Source organism: Tursiops truncatus, chromosome 9, assembly GCF_011762595.2.
Source record: "Tursiops truncatus isolate mTurTru1 chromosome 9, mTurTru1.mat.Y, whole genome shotgun sequence".
Classification (NCBI taxonomy): Eukaryota; Metazoa; Chordata; class Mammalia; order Artiodactyla; family Delphinidae; genus Tursiops; species Tursiops truncatus.
In genome coordinates this window covers 93072181-93085429 of record NC_047042.1, presented here as the reverse complement: position 1 = coordinate 93085429, position 13249 = coordinate 93072181, and the positions used below count along the sequence as shown (strand labels likewise).

Below are 13249 nucleotides of genomic sequence, written 5' to 3'. Positions count from 1 at the left end.
AGACAAATAACAGTGAAAATACAACCATATAAAATCTATGGGATGCAGCAACAGCAGTCCTAAGAGGGAAGTTCACAGCAATACAGGCCTTTCTCAAAAAACAAGAAAAAAATCTCAAATAACCTAAACTACCACCTAAAAGAATTAGAAAAAGAAGAACAGACAAAACCTAAAGTCAGCAGAAGGAATAATAATAAAGATCAGAGAGGAAATAAATAAAATACAGATTTTAAAAAATAGGAAAAGAAACAATTAAACCAAGAGCTTATTTTTTGAAAGGATAAGCAAAATTGAGAAAGCTCTGGGCAGGCTTTCCAAGAAGAAAAGACAGTGGACTCAAATAAACAAAATAAGAAATGAAAGAGGAAGAATAACTGACACTGCAGAAATACAAAAAAACCGTAAGAGAATACTATGAACAATTAATTATATGCCAACAAATTGGACAACCTAGAAGAAATGGACAAGCTTCTAGAAACACAGAGCCCACCAAAACTGAATTAAGAAGAAATAGATAATTTGAACAGACCGATCACTAGAAGTGAAATAGAAATCTGTAATAAAAAAAAAAAAATCTCCCAGCAAACAAAAGTCCAAGACCAGATGGCTTCACTGCGGAATTCTAAAAAACTTACAAAGAAGAACTTATGCCAATCCTTCTCAAACTCTTCCAAAAGACTGAAGAGGAGGGAACAGTCCCAAAGTCATTCTATGAAGCCACCATCACCCTGATACCAAAACCAGACAAAGACACTGCCATAAAAGAAAATTACACGTTAATATCTTTGATGAATATAGATGAAAAAGTTCTCAACAAAATATTAGCAAACCGAATCCAACACCACATAAAAACATGATGAAGTTGGATTCATCCCAGGGTCACAAGGATGGTTCAACATACACAAATCAATTATTGTGATATACCACATCAACAAAAGAAAAGACAAAAACCACATGACCATCTCAATAGACACAGAAAAAGCATTTGATAAAATTCAACATCCATTCATGATAAAAACTCTTACCAAAGTGGTATTTGCTATTTATAGCAAATACATAACCAACATAATACTCAAAGGTGAAAAGCTGAAAGCCTTCCCACTAAAATCTGGAAAAGAAAAGGATGACTAGTCTCACCACTTCTGTTCAACATAGTACTGGAAGTCCTAGCCACAGTAATCAGACAAGAAAAAGAAATAAACGGTACCCAAATTGGAAGGGAAGAGGTAAAATTGTCATTATATGTAGATGACATGATACTACATATAGAAAACCCTAAGGACTCCACACAAAAACTATTAGAATTGATAAACAAATTCAGCAAGAGAGCAGGATACAAGATTAATATACAGAAATTGGTTGCATTTCTTTACACCAATAATGAAATATCAGAAAGGGAAAGTAAAAAAAAAATCCCTTTTAAAATCACATCAAAAAAATACTTAGGAATAAACCTGACCAAGGAGATGAAAGACATACGCTGAGAACTATAAAACACTGATAAAGGAAACTGAAGGTGATTCAAAGAAATGGAAAGATATCCCAGGCTCTTGGATTGGAAGAATTAATATGCTTAAGTGGCCATACTACCCAAAGCAATCTACAGATTTAATGCAATCACTATCAAATTACCCAAGACATTTTTCATAGAACTAGAACAAATAATACTAAAATTTATACGGAAACACAAAACACCCAGAATTGCCAAAGCAATCCTGAGAAAAAAGAACAAAGCTGGAGGCATAACCCTCCCAAACTTTACACAATATTACAAAGCTATGGTAATCAAACCATCATGGTACTGGCACAAAAATAGACATATGGATCAATGGAACAGAACAGAGAGTCCAGAAATAAACCCACACACCTATGGTCAATAAGCTTCAACAAAGGAGGCAAGAATATATACAATGGAGAAAAGACAGTCTCTTCAGTAAGTGGTGTTGGGAAAGCTGGACAGCTGCATGTAAATCAATGAAACACTCCCTCACACCATACACACACACACACACACACACACACACACACACACACACACGAACTCAAAAGGGCTTAAAGACTTAAAAATAAGACGTGATGTCATAAAACTCCTAGAAGAGAACGTAGGCAAAACATTATCTGACATAAATTATAGCAATGTTTTCTTAGGTCAGTCTCCCAAATTAATAGAAATAAAAGCAAAAATAAACAAATGGAACTTTTCAAACATAAGCTTTTGCACAACAAAGGGAAACATAAACAAAATGAAAAGACCCTACAGACTGGGAGAAAATATTTGCAAACAATGCGACTGACAAAGGCTTAATTTCCAAAATATACAAACAGCTCATACAGTTCAATATCAAAAAAACAAACAACCCCATAAAAAAATGGGCAGAAGATCTAAATAGACATCTCTCTAAAGAAGACATACAGATGGCTAATAGGCACATGAGAAAATGCTCAAAATCGCCAATTATCAGAGGACTGCAAATCAAAACTACAATGAGGTATCACCTCACACCTGTCAGAACAGACATCATCAAAAAGTCTACAAATAACAAATGCTAGATAGGGTGTGGAGAAAAGGGACCCCTTGTACACCGTTCGTGGGAATGTAAGTTGTGCTGCCACTATGAAAAAAGTCTGGAGGTTCCTTAAACAACTAAAAATAGAGCTACCAGATGATCCAACAATCTCACTCCTGGGCATATATCTGGAGAAAACTCTAATTCAAAAAGATACATGTACCCCAATGTTCATAGCAGCACTGTTTACAATAGCCAAGACATGGAAGCAACCTAAACATCCATTAACAGATAAATGGATAAAGAAGACGTGGTGTACACATATACAATGGAATAATAGTCAGCCATAAAAAAAAGAATGAAATAATGCCCTTTGCAGCAACATGGATGAAACTAGAGATTATCATACTAAGTGAAATGTCAGACAGAGAAAGATAAATATCATATGATATCACTTACATGTGAAATCTAAAAACCGATACAAATGAACTTACAAAACAGAAACAGACTCACAGACATAGGAAACAAACTTATGGTTACCAAAGGGGAAAGGTAGGGGAGGGATAAATTAGGAGTTTGGGATTATCAGATATACACTACTATGTATAAAATAAACAACAAGGACCTACTGTATAGCACAGGGAACTATATTCAATACCTTGCAATAAACTATAATGGAAAAAAACCTGAAAAAGAATATATATACACCCACATATGTATGCTGACATATGGATATATATATGTATGTTGATATATGGATATATATATGTATGTATCTGAATCACTTTGCTATACACCAGTAACTAACATAACATTGTAAATCAACTATACCTCAATTAAAAGAAAAAGTGTTAAATGTTCCAAAAAAGAGGGGGAAACCCAGTGTTGGGCAGTAACAGACCCAATTCAGAGGTTGATATACCAAGCTGCTGGGTTCTCGGTAGCAGGAGGTACTATAATTAAGATGTGATCATGTTGGCTAGCGAGAACGAGTAAGCTGGCTCCATCTGAAGTCACTTCTAAAAGGGTCACTATGGAAAAAGTGTTAACAAAATCCTTTCTCCCCCTGCATGAGAATTTGACCTTCAGTTAAATATAAATATCTTACGGAGACCTCCTGCTTCCTTGAGTGTGATGGATGACTCTTAGGTGTGTATCCTTTGGCTCAACCCTGAGAGCTATGTCTATGAAATTATTACAAGAGAAATTGGATCCTTTGGGACATGAGGCTTCTATTTTAGGGAAGCTTCCACCCTTACCCAAATGTGGATCTCTTCTCCTTGCACCTGAACTGTATAACTGGCAGCAAGGACTCTGCAAAAGAAGAAGGTCTGACACTTCCCTGCTAGTGAACTGGATCCTTGAACTATACCCATCTGAGTACACTGCTGCCAGAGTGGCCTAAGACAGTCTTGTAAGTCTGACTACTTAGTGGAAGCCAAGAAGGCTCACTTGTGGGTGTGCTGCAGCTGTGAGTCCAAACTCCACTACCTGGCAGATCTGTAGGGAAAGTTTCAGGGCAAACAGTCAAAGCAAAAGGGTGACTTAGTTTATTTGATGAAGGCTTTAAATAATCAGATCAGTCACGGATCAATAGGAATTACAAACTTTGAATTGTTTTCAAAAGAGTACCACTATTGCTTAGGAGGAAGAAAGAAGAAAACTTTTATTTCTTGGACTTTTTTGAGTGCTTATTATGTTCCCAGCAGTGTACCAGGCATCACAAATCTCAGCTAATCTTCAAAACATTTCTAGGAGGGAGATCTGGTTATTTCTACATACAGGTGAGGAAAACTAAGATCAAAGAGAATAAGTGACTGCCAAGCGTCACAAAAAATCAGTGGTTAAGTTGGAACGTCTTTCTGAGACTGAGCTCTTTCCAGTACACTAGGCCGCCCCTCATTGGTTCATTCATTCAATAAATTGTTATTATCAGCCAGTCCCTTATACGTTAGGTGCTGGGGAAACAAAGAAGAATCACCCACAGCACAACCTGCCTTCAAAGAACACACAGAATAGTGGGAGAGACAAATATAGACTATTAGATCAGTGTATTAGGTGCTATAATAAGGAAAAACAAAGGGTACAGTGGGAGTGTTCAGGAAGGGCATTTAACACAACCTTGGACATTCACAAAAGCCTTCATTAAGGAGACATATAAATTAACTCTTGAGGATGCAAAGGGGTTATCCAAGCAAAAGGCTACAGTGGGAGGGAGAAGGATATTACAACAGGGGGAGAACTCTACCTGAAGGCTCAGAGGTGACAAAGAGTGTGGTAAATTCAGAAAACAGAAGAATGGGGGGATGCAAGGAGAGGAAGAAGTGGTAACAGATAAAACTGGAAAGATAAATAAGAGACAGATCATGAAGTATCTACGCCATAGGTACAGATTTTGGACATAAATAATCATTACAGAAATTTGATCTAACATTTTAGGAAAACACACAGAATAAGTCCTTAACTTTATCTGAGAAAGCCAGAGAAAGTTTCCTGGAGGAGACAGGACTTTAAGGATAAGAGGATTTAACAAAGCTGGTAAGTGAGAAAGGGAATTCTAGGCAAAGAAAGCAGCTTATGCAAGAGAGTAGCAGCTAGAAGAGTATGGCTATTTGGGAACTAAAGTAGTTCAAGGTTCTTTTGAAAAAGTAAGGAATTGGAAGATGAAACCAGATAGGAAAAGAGCGGCCAAGTGATGAATGGCTTCTCATTCCAAGCTAAGGCATTTGGACTTTATCCAAAGCAATGGAGAGTCACTGCAGGATTTTAAGAGAGGAGCACCATGATTGTATGTTCACTGTATGAAGCCCACATCCCAGTAATGTGGAAATGCTTTGCTGGAAGGGGATGTAAATTGAAACAGGAAACTAGTTAGAATCCTGCTGCAGTCACTCTGATGGGTTGAAAAGAGCAGAAAAAGAGACTGGGGGGCATTTGAGAGAAAAATTTTTAGAGTACAACCAAAGGGATCTAGTGACCAAATGAATATTAAAGCTGAAGAAGAAGGAAGAATCTGGGATGATTTCCAAAATTCTAGTGCACTTGAGAAAACATAACACTTAACATATCTTTTAAAAAGACAAGAAGCATAGGCTGAAATAGGATTAGGCATTCAAGAGATTTTAGGTGGCAGGGAACAAAGGAAGGTGAATAGAGTATTCAGACAGCAATGTAGGTCTGACACCTATAAAAAGGGAGGGAGAAGGAAGAATTGGATAGGAAGAGCCCTAGACTGCAACACAGTTCCAAAAAAGGTTCACCCAAGCTGATGGAGAGTCCTTGGGCCAAAACTGCCTGTTGGAAGAGTCTCATGTCTCAGTAGAACAGACCTACCTTAGTACTCCACAGTCTCCATCACTGGCTGACAGCAACCTGCAGGAAGTGTGGATCTCAGCAAAAGATCACCTGTGCCAGAACCCTCTGGTGATAAGAGGATTGCTTTATCATATCTGAAGCATCTGTTTCAATGATGTAGACATGGAATACTCATTTCTGTGTCTTTATTACCCACTAGATGCAATGTTGTTGAGAATAAGAACTGATCTAGTACAGTGTTTGGTGCAGAGAGAGTGTTAAATAAATGTCTGTGGTATGAATGAATGAACTAGATCAGGATAATCCAGAATCAAAATGGAGTAAGGAATTTATTTATTCCTGAAATATCACAGCAGCGTCTGACAGGTAGTCAGAACCCATCCCTTTCTCAAAGAGATCTGCCAGCTGAGCAGTAAGGTACAAACCTGAGCAACCAAGAAAGCTTCAGCAATCATCCCTCTCTGTGGCTGTGAGTGCCCTATTTGGCAACAGACAGATACCCAGCCTAGACGGAACATGTCAAGAAAGTCTACTCATGAACATCTGATAATATATTTTTCAGGGTTAACCTGGAAATATCGCTCTGGTCATTGGGCGAGCTCCACCAAGTTACAAGGACAATTTAATTATAGTGTGGGCAACAAAATTCACTCACTCTGCAAACTAAGATATGTCGAGAAAAAATAATGTTCCTAATTTTGTCTAAAAGTATTACAGTTTTTCTCCTGAGTCTCCACCTGTGGTTGAGGGAAGAGTTTAATCCAATGGGATAATGCAAAGAATAGCTTCAGAAAAATGTTCATCTTCTACAGATTTAAAAATAAAAACCTCTGAGACATCCTCCCCATGCCATGCTTCTCTCCTGACAGCACTCAAGGCTGAGTCTGTGCCTGTGCTTTGCTCCTACTGACTACAAACAGGGAGCTTTCAGCCAGTCTTCAAAGAGGAGGAAAACCAGGACTCTCACCTACCCTACCTGCAATCCCTTTTCTTTCTCCCTCTTCTCCTTTCCACCATCCCCCGGGGGCTGAAAATAGGCTTTCCCTTATATCATGTCCCCTTATACCACCAGCAACAATAAACTTCATGGATTCAGTGTCATAAGAGTAGGACTCCAAGAGGTACATAATTCCAGCTCAACCCTTGATAGGTTACTAATAGCTAATATTTGTTATGCATTTACTATGCTTTAGTTGCTAAAACACTTTCTATACATTTAATCCTCACACCAATCCCATGAAGGATGCCTATTTTATAGCAAAGGAAACTGTGAAGTCCAAGGAGGTTTAGTAACTTGCCAAAGATCATGCATCTAACAAGTGGTGGGGTCAGGATTTGAACCCAAATGTGTGATTCCAGAGCTAACATTCTTAGCCACTACATTATACATTTTTCTAGTCCAGCAAAATGTAGAAATACCAGAAAATAATACACAAGCAGCAGCAGCACTTGTTGGAGTTTATAAGGTCACTTTTGCTTTCTTAAAACAGAACTTCTCACAGATTATGAACAAATAACATTGACCTTCCTTTCCACTTATCCCAAATCAAGAAAATCACAAACACAACTTGCAGATCCTCTAGATAGCCCTGTTCGTCAACAGCTGGGAAATATCAGGGATATTGTATTGGTATAAGGTAAAGAGCATTGGTAAGCTCTGAAACTGTTTAAGAAATGTTGGAATGTAATTTGGGGGGGTGGTGGTTTTGTTTTGTTTTCCATTCATAATCCTCCTGGGACCAAACTATGGTTCAATCTCATTAACTGTGAGGAGCTATGAACTTGGCCTAAGAGGTCAGAGAGTATCAAAAACGAGTAGTTCCAGGAGACATGGAACATAGGGGGCCCTGGTGGAAACTTGGAAGGTTTCAGGAGGTACTGTCATAAGTTGCTGTTGATTCCTGTGCTAAAGCCCCACGCAATACACCGAAGAACAGATGCACTTGGCACAGACACGTGGCTTAGGAACAAGCTCCAGCATGTAACTGGACTCCAAATGCGGGGACAATTCTCATTCCCATACTTTGACCCTGGTCACAGTGTGGGAACCAAGCCATGCTCTGGTCCTCTGCGCATGAAACAACTAGATTTAAGAGTCTTAAGGGATTTAGCAACTAAATTTACTGAAAGCAAAACAAAACAAACAAAATGGCCGCTTCCAGGGTTTCTCAGAAATGGGAGTGAGGCATTAGGTAGTTCTTCCCCATGGCCTGGGACTTGGTGAGGAGCTGGCAAATTAAGTATTTTCCCTGATAGATTCAGAAGACCATATCCTCCCCAAAACAGCTACACTTCCCTTCAGTGTGCCTCCAGCAGCAAGACTCCTTTCCTCGGCAACCCACCCACTACTCAGACCCATATCCCCACTCCCACCCCAGACCTGGATTAAGGGAAGTCCACATATTGATGAAGTTGCATAACAAAGTCTGAGCTTTTCCATGTGTCACCTCCAAATTTCTCTGAAAGTGGAAACAGGAGAGGGGTTGGGAATGCCACACCTATGAATCTGATTTCATTTACTCCCAGGGAAGGAAACTCTGCACTCAGCCAATTGGACTACCACAACAGGCTCCCTTATCAGGAAATTCTACATTTTCCATCCATATTCCAGGCTCCAGTGGAATGAACAGTAGTGGTAACTTGAGCAAGTTTACTGCACCACATCTGAATCTGCTAGATCAGGGTAGGATTTAATGGAGCCTCAGGAGAAATTCCTCAGTCAGAGGAGGAGTCCTTCAGAAGTTAGCCAAAGGCACCGGGAAACAAACAACAACCAAGCCAAAATCTCTAGTAAAATGTTATGTTCAATTAAAAGAGAAGAAAATCCCCACACCCAAAGCAGAAGGCAGAATCAGGAACTCAGGTAAGGGCTAAAGAACCAGAAAGTCAGGGCTAGGTAGAGAAGCTGTCAAAGTGACAGGAAGTAGGAACGAGTGTTCAGAGTGGGTGAGGATGAATCCCAGAGCAGGCTTTAGGGTGAACAAAGCAGACACCAACTGAGACAGCATGGTTATTCCACCGTTAAACTTCCCTGTGCTGAAAAGAAGCAGATATTTTTATTAATTACAGAAGTACTCGTTTCAGAATCCTTCTTTTTTAGTGAATTATGAATGAATGTTAAATCATTCTTATAAGTTTCAACAGATACCTTTTTGCAAGAGAATTTTAAGTCATGTCAGGATTAGGAATTCTCCTAGCAGCCCCGAGAGGTATGTATCAATTTGAAAGCAAACAATACAGACCAAAAGACATTTTGAAAATGTCTATAATTTTGAAAATGAATATATAAATCAGAACAACCCGAGAATTCATTTTTGGTTACATATGACGAAATGCCAAGTAATGTGGTGATCTTTCATGCTATGTCAGAATGTAACCCCTTCATAAAATAACAACAATAGTAATAATAGCAGTATTTATTGATTATTTACTCCATGTGGGACTCTAAGCAGTTTTCATGTGTTAACTCACTCATTCCTTCCAACAACCTATCAAGAAAATACTGTTACTATTCCCATTTTACAAATGAGGAAAGTGAAATAGAGAGAGGTTAAGAAACTTCCCCAAGGTCACCCAGTTTGTAAGGGCAGGATCAGGATTTGAACACAGGCCGTCTGGTACACATTCTTAGCCCCAAAACTTTATACCTGAGAGCCCCATTAGTGATAGAAATCCAGATTCAGAATTGCCATGTGTCCTAAATATGTTTACAAGTTTGAGATCTCAAGCAACAATATTCTCATTGACTTGTCAGCACTGTTCAGTGACAGGAAGGAAATCAATACCTACATAATTTTATTAAAATAAAAGTGATTATACTTATAAAAACTGCTTATATTTTTTTTTTATAAAACTCTGAAATTTTAAAAGCAGATATGCATCTTGGTTAATTAAACAAACCAAAAAACTGTTGGGATTTTTGCCCAGTCTAAAAACTTAAAAATGACTTGAAAATCTACTTTAGCAAAATGATAAAGGAATGCAAAGGACGACTGAAATTGAAGTAAAATGACTTAACCACCAGACTGGATTAGAACCTAGTATCCAAGGGTCTTGATTTTCATTCCACTGCTTGTCATTACACAGTGGATTTGTGGAAACTGATCCTTGTGGGAATTGCTGTTACCACACAATTCACGGTCTGTTACGCTAACAGCTTCACCTACTGCATGCTGACACGATACACTGAGCTGAAACGGTGGCACACATTGTCTCATGAATCTCTAAAACCCCGTGAGGTCAGTATCACAGTCCGCATTTTTAAAAGGGGGAAGAGAGGTAATTAAAGTAACTCACCTAAGGCCAAAAAGTCTTGGAAAATGGACAGAACCAGAATTCAAATCCAAGTCTGTGGGACTGCAATGCTTTTACTCTCACCCCTGTAGATCACTACATTGCTATCAGTATAAACTTTAAGTTAAAGTTAATAATCAGCTCATTATGTTGAGCTGATAGTTATTAAAATACAACTCCATGTCTATATAGTGAGTGTTTTACCACACTGACACTTTCCAAAGACTATCCTCTCCAAAACAACCATACAAGGAGAGGCCACGAGAAGTGTCCCGAGTGGGACAGAATGAAGCAGTAGTGTCTCTCCTACTGATGTGACAGAAGTGGTGCCAAGGGAGGGTAAGGAAGAGCCCTGTAATCCTGAGCCAGGTCTAAGGACTCCTAGGCTCCCTCCTGTGCCCGCAGATGCTCTATGGAAAAACGGGTTCCTTGGATCCAGGCTTCAGATGACCAGGCTCACACCAAAGCGTCTCCATGAACATCTGCTTCAGCTTATTATTTCCCAGAATGAGAATATATGAGCGGCCAGCAGGATATAACATTGTAATTACTTCTCCAGTCATCATAATCACCTCAGTTGCTGGTAGAAATAACTGGATGTCAAAATTGCAAAGAAAAGAAAGTAAAGTAGGAAGAGAAAGAGGAAGGAAAGGATGATTTTGATGGCCCTCTTTTGGGCCTCAGTACTTGGATATCTGGAGCCGGTAAAGTTTTGCTGCATCTGCCGCATACGCCTCCCCAGAGAGAGGATGAGCAGAAAGTAGGAAGCTAGAGATACAATTAAGGGAGGGAGGTCCCACAGAGTGCCAAGAAAATGGATCAGCTTATATTCATTTCTTTTCTTTCTAAAGGGTTCAGTCACATTCCCTGTTCCATCAATTCCACTGAGAACAGACTAGATCTTAAATTCATGGATCAGAGAGACGGCACTGCTACATGATAAGAGCAGGGTACCAACAGCATCCATACAACCAACCTGGAAACTCTCCACTTGAGCCAGAGGAACGTAGGATGGGAGAAACTGGCGACTTTCAGGCAGTAGAAGACACTGAGACAGGTGGCAAGCCAAATGCTCAGATGGTTTGTAAATGTCCAGAAAATATCACTAATCTGCATGACTGCAAATTATTCATCGTGGAGTTTGGAAGAGAACACCATCAATCAAGAGAATCCACAGCAGAGGGCTTCCCTGGTGGCGCAGTGGTTGAGAGTCCGCCTGCCGATGCAGGGGACACGGGTTCGTGCCGCAGTCCGGGAAGATCCCACATGCCGCGGAGCAGCTGGGCCCGTGAGCCATGGCTGCTGAGCCTGCGCGTCCGGAGCCTGTGCTCCGCAACGGGAGAGGCCGCAACAGTGAGAGGACCGCGTACCGCAAAAAAAAAAAAAGAGAATCCACAGCAGAACAATCCTGGAGAGACCCCGGTTAGTGATGATGAAGTCAGACAAAGAGGTTCTCTTGTTCTTGAACCAGCTGCTACCATTGACCAACCCATGAAACTATTCCCCGGCATTCCCAGAATGAACTGAGTGGCAGTCAGAACCAGAAACCCGCACTCGGTGAGTCCCAGCATGTCAGCTATTAGGCAGACCTGATCTTCGTTCTTTCTGTGGATGAACACTCTCTTGCTAACCTGAAATCTGTTAATCACCTCTACCTGCTGCTTCTCTGTACCTGTCTCTTGTCTCTGCCCAATTTAGTCTGTTGTGGAGCACAATTTAGCAAACCCTCTCTGCTCTTTCAGGTTAGTCTGTCCTCTTCAGAGACGACATGGATTGTCACATTCCATCTATGATCTAAACTCAGAAGCTCTTTGCCGAAATGCAAATAGAGTAGTGTCCAGTGTCACGAAGAGAAAGAAGAGATCTGAGTCACAAAGAAGATGCAGGATTTGGACTCAGTTTCAAAGGCAGAAGGGTTCTGAGCCACCCAGAACGGAAAGGTGTGTCACCAGAAGGGTCGCACAGAATCACTCAGAAGAGTGCAAAGTCTTACTCTTCAGGAGGGAGGACTCAGGGACATATACAAAAGGGCGAAATATCAGAATTCCACTATAAGGCACTATTACAGTCACCCTGGAGGGAGGTTTACATTCATAAAATAGAAAAGGTTCAGTGTCAATGGTCCTGGATTAGAATTAAAAAGTGTGCCTCTTAGAGTATGCCTTACATGAAGGGGCTACAAGCTCTTCCCTAGTGAGCCATAGCATCGGAAATTCTTAACTACCTGAATATTTAGTGATAACAATAATGAAGTATCATATGAGCTACTCAAAGTATGGATTTTTTCAGAGGGATGACCACTGTATTGATATGTCAGTAATAGTTCAGGCTGACAGAAAACACACAGACACTCTGTCAACCGAAACACTGCCTTACAGATTTTGACTATAACCAATAGTAATACTTTTTATATTGTCTTACATATATATAAAACATATATATGTATGTATATATATATACATACATATATATGTATGTATATATATACATGTCACAGCAGAGAGATCAGCAATATATATAAAATGATAAGTAGTATGCAGCCTTCCAAGTCCCTTGAAGTCCTGACCTGGAGAATGCACAATGGCCAGTAATAAGTCTAAGTGAGCATCTTATCAGGATCCTAAAGGCCCACCCTCAAACTATATATGCATAAATACATTCTGTATGTGGCTAACATGGACGATTTTCCATTTCCATTGCCTCCACCGTGGTCCAAGCTACCATGATCTCTCATATGAACTGCTCAATGGCCTCCTAACCCATTTCTCTACTTCTAATCTTTTCTCCCATAATACATTCTCCATACAGCCCCAAGAATGATCCTGTTAAAGTGTAAATTAGATCATTCCACTCCACTACTTAAAACACTTCACTGGCTTCCCAGTGCAACTGCACAAAATATAAACTCCTCATAGTATACTGTATACTGAGAATCTCTTCTAAATTTCCTTCTGCATGCAACAGAATTCAAGATAAATTTTATAATATCACATGGTCTGTGTTAAGGAACAGGTTTTACTGGAGTAAGAGAAAACTTCTATATCCACAACAGAAATGGAAGCATGGTTCCTCCTCACCCTCCTATGACTGCACCGAGGGACCTGGGCACTGTTAGGTTAGCAGTATACATCTGT

The 13249-nt window shown here is 39.8% G+C and overlaps 1 pseudogene; it reads right to left on the bottom strand.

Moving 5' to 3' along the window:
* Positions 1-9748: 9748 nt before the first annotated feature.
* Positions 9749-12159, bottom strand: LOC101331099 (taste receptor type 2 member 3-like; annotated as a pseudogene).
* Positions 12160-13249: the final 1090 nt, after the last annotated feature.